Source organism: Coptis chinensis, chromosome 1, assembly GCF_015680905.1.
Source record: "Coptis chinensis isolate HL-2020 chromosome 1, ASM1568090v1, whole genome shotgun sequence".
NCBI lineage: Eukaryota > Viridiplantae > Streptophyta > Magnoliopsida > Ranunculales > Ranunculaceae > Coptis > Coptis chinensis.
In genome coordinates this window covers 86,091,179-86,100,822 of record NC_141456.1, presented here as the reverse complement: position 1 = coordinate 86,100,822, position 9,644 = coordinate 86,091,179, and the positions used below count along the sequence as shown (strand labels likewise).

The 9,644-nt window shown below is 36.2% G+C and overlaps 1 non-coding gene and 1 pseudogene across 2 annotated transcripts; both read right to left on the bottom strand.

Moving 5' to 3' along the window:
* Positions 1-2,392: 2,392 nt before the first annotated feature.
* Positions 2,393-7,023, bottom strand: LOC147525606 (origin of replication complex subunit 1-like; annotated as a pseudogene). The gene is made up of 16 exons (XR_015198295.1): positions 6,779-7,023; positions 6,409-6,561; positions 6,001-6,141; positions 5,754-5,908; positions 5,579-5,678; positions 5,259-5,379; positions 5,015-5,176; positions 4,815-4,930; positions 4,550-4,664; positions 4,057-4,108; positions 3,810-3,909; positions 3,615-3,700; positions 3,461-3,547; positions 3,300-3,350; positions 2,881-3,100; positions 2,393-2,548 (listed from the first exon to the last, which is right to left on the bottom strand). The product of XR_015198295.1 is annotated as an origin of replication complex subunit 1-like (transcript).
* Positions 6,424-6,501, bottom strand: LOC147525607 (small nucleolar RNA snoR28). Its single transcript, XR_015206330.1, has one exon. It is a non-coding gene; the product is annotated as a small nucleolar RNA snoR28 (small nucleolar RNA).
* Positions 7,024-9,644: the final 2,621 nt, after the last annotated feature.

The window sequence follows — 9,644 nt, the reverse complement described above, 5'->3', positions numbered from 1 at the left end:
ATACGTGATCTCAGTGTAATTAAGAAGATGAAAATTGAATAACTTTGAACAAACCAAAGTTTGAACTAACCTGTGAAATCGGGCTTATTCAGAAGAGGGCGCGGGGCGCGCTCTTGCTTGAGACAATATCCAGTAAGTTGAGCATGGGGCGCGCTCTTGCCTGAGACAATGTCCAGTGAGTTGAGCATGGGGCGCGCTCTTGCCTGAGACAATGTCCAGTGAGTTTAGCACGGGGCACGCTCAAATGATAGGGTTAATAGGGCATGGGCACGCGCTCCAAAAAATTTAAATTTTTTATAGTAGTTTGGTAAGACGTCCAGTAAGTTGCCTATAAAATTTTAGATCAATTGGAGTTAAGAAAGTCCTTTTACTGCCTTATAAAGTTTGTGAAATAGTTTTCAGACACAACACAAACAACCGAATGTTTAACCAATCAAAATAGAGCCAAAAATCTCCAAAATTTTATTGGAGAATCCTAAAAGATCATGCGTATTCCTGTAAATAACTTAGAGCAATTGGAGTTCTACAAACCCTCCTTATCAGCTCTTGTTCCAGAAATTAAGTGTTGCAAAACTTCAGAAATACACTGGAAACAATCCACTAGTTAGGTGGTCAAAACAAATAAAAAACACTTCAAATATTTACTTAAAACTGCTGACTTATGGTAGATACTCCTGTAAAAATATTATAATTTTTGGAACTGCCTAAGTAACCTTACTCGTCAGTTTTTCCCGTAACTTACGGTTTGAAAGATGAAATGCAGCACTGTAAAGATGATATTAGTTCGTTAGGTTAAATAACTTGAACAAATCTGAAAATATTTCATTAAATCAATAACACCTTAAGGATTACGCCTGTAAATTTTCAGAATTTTTCAACATTTACAAATACCTTTGCTATAGTGTTCTTCTCTGTGAATCCGTAGCCCCTGTGCCCAAAATAGTGAATAGTACCGAAAATGCAAGAAATAAGAATGAAAAATGAAAAGGGTGGGTGGGTTGAGAATGGGGGATTGCCCCTTGGATTCAACCAATTGAATTCTTGTCCTGAATGAGTTTAAGATGGCAGCGACGCCCTTTGATAAAGACAAATTTATGTATAAATTAATTATCTATGCCTAAACACAAATAATTAATCACATAAACAAGTGTTTAGATCAATATTCCTACTATCAAATAATAATGAAGTAATATAAAAAGTCAGGATTCGTTCCACTCCTAAACTACCAAGATATAAATAGAATTCAACTAATCAAACACAAAGAACAATGGTGAGAGTAATATTATATTGAGAAATTTCTATTCTATGATTATACTACGGATTCAAATAAATCTAAATTAACTAAACTAATAGAAATATGGTTTTGATGGAAGAGAAACTTATAGAGAAGAGTAATCAATCCACCTAATAACTAGTTTCATGCAATAATCGAATTATAATTTAAAAAGAGATCATATTAAGGTTTTCACGCAACGATTCAACCTAAAGCCTAAACCTTTATCATCCTTTCACTACAAGAAAACTGACTTGTAGCCACGGACCAAAACCGTGGGTAAAGAGCTTTAGCCACGGTTATCGTCTGTTGCAAGTCTTGACCTCTCGGGAAAATGTTAGCTACAGTGAATGACCGTGGGTAAATGCGACGGTCCACGCAACATCTCAAGCCGTAGGAACTTGCCACTGTGAATGACCGTGGCAAACGCCATAATGACAGTGGGAATAACCGTGGCAAGTGCCATAGATAATGACCGTGGCATAATCCGTTGCAATTATTTTTGTGAGAGATAAAAGTTGTGGCATAATCCGTGGTAAAAGTACCTCTGCCACACACATCTTTTTGCGTTATGTACGGACATTGGCCGTGGCTAAAACGTTTTAGAATTAAAAAAAAATAAAATAATATATATATATATATATATATATATATATATATATATATATATATATATATATATATATATATATACTAGTTTTATCCACTTTTGCCTTTCAATCCAACTAATAATCCATCCATCTTAATAACAATATTACAAAGAAACCACATTCCCAATCAAAATTCCTTTGCCGAAAAATAGATAAAGAGATGAATATTCATACAAGTAAAAAAAAAAGTATGTAGCATTTATTACCACAAACTCAATATAATATGAATTTCCAAATATTTTTCAATATATTTCATCACCCCGTACAAGTAATAATGCCTTAGTTCACCTCGCACATGTTTCTCCATTACGTTTTATCATTCCCTTGCACTTGAATACTTTCGAAAATGATTTGAAGTCCTAGCTTCATAGAACCCTAGCCTTAATAACCTTTTCATGAGCATCCACATGTATACAAATACCTACATACAAATGAATCACAAGGAAATGAACCCTAGCCTTATGGTCGGTCTACGATATACATATATAATAAATATAAAAATGACAAAAGCAAATAATAGAATTTATGTACCATAGGGAACTGGAAAACGTTTTAAAAGGTAGTATTCCACGACTGACATCGATGAAGAGAACGTCATGGCAAAAGTTGTTGTAGCACTTGAGACCTGCAATTAGACCCTCACATTAAGTCTAGCAAAAATAAGTAAACATGTAACTGCAATCATTTATTGATTTATTTTATGAACAACAAGTTGGTTTTTACGAAGGGTCAACAATTTTATTTCATGGATGTGCACTGAACTGACGAGAACATCTTGAGATGGTGATAGGGTGATCTATTCTCCCAAACCCAGAAAATGTAGATATTGGCAGCAATTGTGGAGGCAAACTAAAGACGAGAAAGAAGTAGGGGTGATCCATAGTTCCAATTAATATTATGCCCTCTCTATCTCTTGTACAAGTTCTAGCTAATGTAAGAATGGTGGCCGATACACACCTGGGGAGGAATGCTAAGTTCCAAGAATAGAGGACCCAATATGAATCCACCACCAAGACCAAGGACCCCGCCGACCACACCAGCTAGTATACCACAAGCGTTGTATAAAATCAGCTGATGCACTTTCCAGTTTGTGTCTGTCTCCCTTGGATGCAATTACCACCTTTCCATTATACAAGCCAATTGCCTGATACAGAGTAACTCCCACAGCAACATGAATCTGCAAGCCATTGTGGAAACAACTTAGACTATTGGTTCAAATAGTATTAAGGGGAAATGCTTTGCGATAAAACAGTGATCCGTTGGTTCCACATTACCCTCCAACAACCTTCTCTTTCCATTAATAATGTAAACCATCATAAAAGAAATGGGGGAGAATACTGTCAAGAGCATTTCCGTCGGAATAAAGCTACAAATGCCTGCATTAAGTTCAAAATCCAATAGGCAATCGAATAGGTTGTTGTCTTGTTCTGTGTCAAAAAGAAGCAGGGTCTTCTATCAGAACATGGATTTCAAATAGAAAAAGCAAAATTTGACGTATATGCATTTAGTAACGATTGAAACATTTGAAAAAGTGTACCTTAGCAATCTGTAGAGCGAGGAACGCAACCCATACAAAAACAAGAAGGCCAAATTCCTTCCAATAGACATTCTCAAGGATAGGGACCTAGAAAAGCATTTGAAGTTAACCTAGGCTGCTTAAACAGAGTGACACAGTAGTAGCATATATTAACCTCTTGATCTCCATCAGTATTTGTCTCCTTGTGAGTACCGTTGCTTGGACCACTAGGTAAGGCCTTGTATTCTACTTCTTCGTTACCTTATTAAACAGGAAGGGATGGTAACTATCAAGTTGAAGTACAAAAAATGAAGTGATAGTATGAAATCTTGATGCTATCTAATACTTCGAAGAAAGCATACCGACGTACCATTTGACTCCAATCGTTTATCTGATTCCATGTTCTTGTGAAGGAAATCTCTAGCTGATTTTCATTTTGTAGAATAACCCTGTAGTCAATCCCCTTTACTCTGCATGACCAAAATAATGGCAATCACTTATCTTGCAAATTTGCCTCATTCTGCAGAAGACACACAAAATCTAAAAGCGTACAAAGCAAGTTAGAATTGTAAATGAAACCATAATTACTGTTTGAAGGGAAGTTTATGAGTGCCAACCCTATCTCTCCATTTTCCCTCCAATATATAGCTGAGCTTGGACGAGATTCAGCTACATGATTGAAAAGACAGAAATGGAGGAATCTATAACAAGGATAAACAGTAAAGATTAGACAAACTACTTGCTTAAAGGAATTGCTAAGTTGCTGCTCAAGATCGTGCAACTTCTTTTTCTTCTCTAAAAACTCCTTGTCCTCCTTAACCAATGTTCTGGGACATTAGTACTGTTTATCTCAATTTCAGTTTCACTGTTCAATACTTCATCAGCAGTCACTTGAGTTTTTGGTTGAGATACAAACATGTAATTTCTTAATTTAAAGTCGTAGAGGTCCAAAATCAAATATGACTAGGAACTGCATAAGGCAGAATGGACGCAATTAACCATATGAGTAGTTTAATTTAAAGTAACATTGTACAACTTCATCTCCCAACTACTTACAGTTCTAGCTAATGATAAACCAATTTTGGGTTACAGGTGAGAAACTGATTATACCTGCGGATGCAGATTCTTGGATGGATGGGAATTTATTTAGTCGGTAGTCTGCAAGTTTTGCTGCACGCCTACATATTTCCAGGGCACAAAGTGCATCTCCTAAAATAGCTGCCACCTGAAGTGCCATTGCGAGATATTGAAATGGATGGGAAATTTATTACAAATTTGCAACTCATTATGATCATGTATACATTTACAACGAATCATAAATTGAGAAAGTTGATTTTACAGTAAATAACAAAGCCAACAAAATGAATGGACTCACCTTTCTCGAAGCAAACTCTACAAAGGATCAAAGCAAGTACAATGAGAATAAATGGTACCTATTACAATCAGCTTGGAATTTGGCTTTGTAGGCCAATCAAGAATGTTGTATAAGACCTGTAGTCATAGAGATGGTTAAGAATTGGAAGTCCTATGATGGTGACAACAAAAAAGAATACAGAAATGCAGAGTAAAAGTTACCGATTGGTTCCTAGTCACAAGGAGATCAAGTTCATCAATGAGTAGAACACAAGGTTGGTTATCCTCTTTGCCAACTCTAGTATCATCTGAAAACCTCTCATTTAGTAACTAGAGAGCCTTTTTCCAACCAACTCTATGTCCACTTAGTGCTTCATATATAACCTGTGAAACCAAGCCATTACTAAAAATGAAGACAACAATACAAAAAACAGCAAAAGTCATATTACATTCATAATTCCATTACCTTGTAAATATTCTCAGGAGATGCCAATCTTAGATCATTAATTTCAACGACAATATGGTTTAATACTTCATGCATCAACTTCAGATCTTAGATTCCTCATCACTGAAAGGACACTCATGGTCTGCAATAGAAAGCAGATAGAATGCAAATTAGCACACCTTCAGATTATGGTCAGGGGTTGCACAACCATGGTTTTCACTCCATGAGGGAAATCGAAAAGAAAGTAAATACTCGTGATCACAAGCTTGAGAGACTAAAACAATAATTAATCTCCCAGCCACTTAAAGAATAAAACACAGAGAAAATGGTCTTGAACCTACCTTGCCAGTTCCAGGAACACCATGGATATAAAGGCAACGCCCTAGGCATTGATCATCACAGATTGCACCTTTGACAAATGCAGTTATATCATCCATTTCTCTGGCATATACAAACAAACTCGTTATTAAATCTAAAAGCACAAAATAGCAACCTACATTATCTAACACCTGCTACATACTTATTTCGCAAGGCAGATGTTTAGGTAGAGTAGCCAACAAGAATGTTGCTTGTGCTTTTTCCAAAGACAGCATTGCTTGCAAAATCTCACATGCTCGTATCTTTTTTGACCCTATTTTTTGAAGTCCATAGATCTTCCCTTTCCGTGAGTTCTGCATGCAAAGACAACGTGATAAGCATTAACATTTTGGTACCCCTCAAATTAAGGACGCAAGAATACAATAAAAGAGATAAGTGAACGCACTGCAGCCAATTGATGAGTAGGTTGTCGCCCAGTAAATGATCCCTTCAGGTCTTCTTTCTCTAAGTCCAAGTCTTTGTCCGTATCAAAGCCTAAATCCTTACAGGAATTCCATTCTTCATCATTGTTAGATGCTCCATGATCCTAGCACACGATAAGATACAAGTACAATTATGTTTCACAATGTAATTCCTAGAGAACAGTTTCCTATACATTTTATCTTTTTGTATAGTTCTGGAATTTGATTAGAAAAATGCATGCACTAGACAAAATATGCAAGAAAAATTAAAAAAAATAAAAAATTAAAACAAGAATCCTCAATATAAGTATACACCAATTATATACAAGATTTGCATAATTAACTTTCCACTTAATCTGACAAAATGCTACTTTCTGGTTTCTGATACATACCTCATCTCCATTATCAATCTCAACAAGACACTTGAAACTGTGCCAATGGACGTCATATTCATACTCACAAAGAAAGACATCATCTCCCTCATTTGTGGCTTTAGGAAATTCTTTGGGGCTAATAACAAAACAATGCCTTAGGACATATTCCATCTGCAAGTAGTGCACAACAACAAAGTTGAAATTGTCATCCTCATGAAAGAGTTAAATTGGTATGGAATAAGGAAGTAGGGGAAAAAAAAGGGAAATAGATAGTCACTTCTAAAAAATTTGGTGATTGCATCCGAGCAGACAGTGGAACCTGCCCAGAAAGTTACTACTTTAAGGTAAATTTCAAAGGAAAAACAAATAGAAGAGATGCGCCACTCACAAGTGATGCAGGTTTTGTAAATGTATCTGAAAGATTAAACTGAAATTGAATGACATCTGCAGAAGCAATGAATGGGTTGGAATCTTTGTAACTTCTCTCCAAAGGTTTCTCGCTTAAAATTCTACCACGGCTTTCTGTGGTCATCTTCTGCAGACTTGGTACTGATTCCATATCCACATGTTGCTTATTTTGATTGTGATGTTTTTGTTGCTCCTTTCATAGCCTCCTTGCATAGTAATCATGACGTAAGCGAACAAAAGAGGTTGAATGAGAAAAATTATTGTCAATGACGAAGCGAGACACTAATGCACTATCAATGTAGATGTACTTATAGTGACTAGCCTACAAAAAATTCCCATCTCCACATCACAATTTGGTTGGAATTTTTGGATTCCAAGAAGAACCTCCGAAAACTCAAACCTCTCAGGCTACGAAAAATTCTCACCTTCAAGAAACTATCAAGAGATTTAGTGTTCGTTGGAAGAAAAAAAATGGATAATTATCAAAGTAACACGGCTATATGCAATAACTTACCAAACACTTGAATTGCAAACACTATCTTATTCAACTCGGGAACTAAATCTGCATATTCTTGTGCTTCAAGGGACAGGTGAGGTTGCTTTCACTTCATAACCTGCAAAAACCAATCAGTTCTGCCTTTTCCCTCTTCCTTTATCTGGGCTTGGGACCAGCAACACAAATATCTAGTTTGCGTTGGCGGAGCTAAAAAGGGGTTAGATTAGTACAGCGAATCCCGCCACCTGAAAAAGTAAACAAACAACCACACAATTGCAAGTACCACATATAGCACAACCAAAATATCTATAAAACAAGCTCATCCAACATATAACACAACCAAAATATCCATAAAACAAAATAACACATCGGAAGTATCCATAACAAAACAACGTATCCAGAAAGTAAAGTAACATGTCCAAAATCCTGACTTGACTAATACAAAATAAAATACTTCCAAGTCTAAGATAAAAATGACACTGTGTCTACTAAAAGAGGGGAAATGGCCTTTAACAATGAGGGGAGAAATTGTAGAAATTCCTTAGGCCAAATAACATGTCCCTGCCCAACTTGACGAAGGGTACGAAAGTGATTATAGGGCTCAGGCAATTCGCAAGAACCTACAATAATCGCCTCAATGTAAACCAAGAATTTTCCATCCCCCAAAGTTCTATCTCCAATCTTAAATGTTGGATCAACTTGTTTCACCCTCCCAGATGCAACCTTTCTCAAGGGCCAAAAGGCTCTCACATTGACTTAAGCATTCATGTAATCGGGTCCCTTAAAAAATAGATAAAAAATAAAATAAAATAACATTAGTTAAAAGTTCAAATACACAAACCATTACATTTTACTATTACTATGAGAATAAAATAAAGTCATATGTATTCGTACCTGAGAGAATATATCATGTGATCCAGAAAAAGAGGGCCCAACAGGAGAATTACATGTGGGTGGCATCTAGCGGACAAGATTCTGCACCGTTTCATTAATCTGATTTACTTTTCCATCAAATGAGTCCTTCAGCTCATCAATTTTCTTTTCAAACTGATTTTTTAAGTCCTCAGTGACCTTAATCTGTTTCTGATATCTCTTCCTATAAGGAGCCGAATGCTTAAATGAAGACTTACAGACACTAGAACCCATGACCCGCATGCGCCCTCTTGAGTCTTTACCAACAACCTGTGCACTTGGAGATTTTAATTCGAGAAATAAAAAAAAAATTGAGCAAAGTATAAATTCATACCTCTGTCAGAACATCATTGTCGCATGCTTCAAAACCAGAGTTGGAGGTCGTGTTAGAGTTCAAAGGGGAACGTTGAGAAATCTTATCCTATTCAATGGAAAAAATAAAAAAATTCTAAAATCATATTGATAACACAGATGTATCACTGACTAAGCATACACTGTTAAATAGTATATATATATATATATAAAAGTGATCATTGACTAAGCATCCAAGAAAAAAACATATAAAATAAAGACTTACTGCCAAACTCTGTCATTGGGGTGTACCAGTTTTTTTAAGTATGTGCATTTCTACGTACATATCACCTCGATCAACTTCTTTCCACCGACACACCTTGTTCCTTTGCAATTTTACAGCGATAAACTTGTGCTGGTGTCCTCCCCCCACAGTTTGGTTCAATTTGCATTGCACGGTTCTGAATATTTCTCGCAATTAATGCCTACAAAACATACACAAATTAAATTACAGTTTGCTTTGCATCTTATAAGCTAGTAAGGACAGGGCATATCGTATAGTATATCGTTAGAATGTCTAAGACAGTACCTTAAATTCATCTGAATGACAATGATTCACAAAATCTTTCCAATCCTCCAAAAGGATTCCGTCTAGTGCCTTCATTTCCATAATTTTTAGATCCTTACCAGCAACATATTCTTTTTAAGTTCACCCTTGTGGCTCCTCCATGCGGCCATGACTTTATCCCGAACATACTTACAATCTACCCCCTTGTCTTCGTCACCATTAACAAATACAAAAATGTCGTTCAAGCCTTTAATGATTCTGTTATAGTGAGTTCCTTTACTAAGTTTCATCATAGTTGGCCAATCCTTATAGAAGCATGGGATCTCACGGTCCGCAAGGCGAGCAACTTCACTAGATAGACTGCTGACACCTTCTTCAGGAAAACCAGGTTGGTTATAGATATTAAGCCAAAGTTCAATTCTCTGCCCCTCTTCCAAATGATCAGATATAGGTAGAGTAGGACCTCTAGTGTTATCTAAGCTCGGTCGTGAAGTAGCAGACCCACCTGATAATGCAAAAACTGATGATGATAAACAAGGATGAAATGGAAATAATTAACTTAATTAGATAATCATGAAT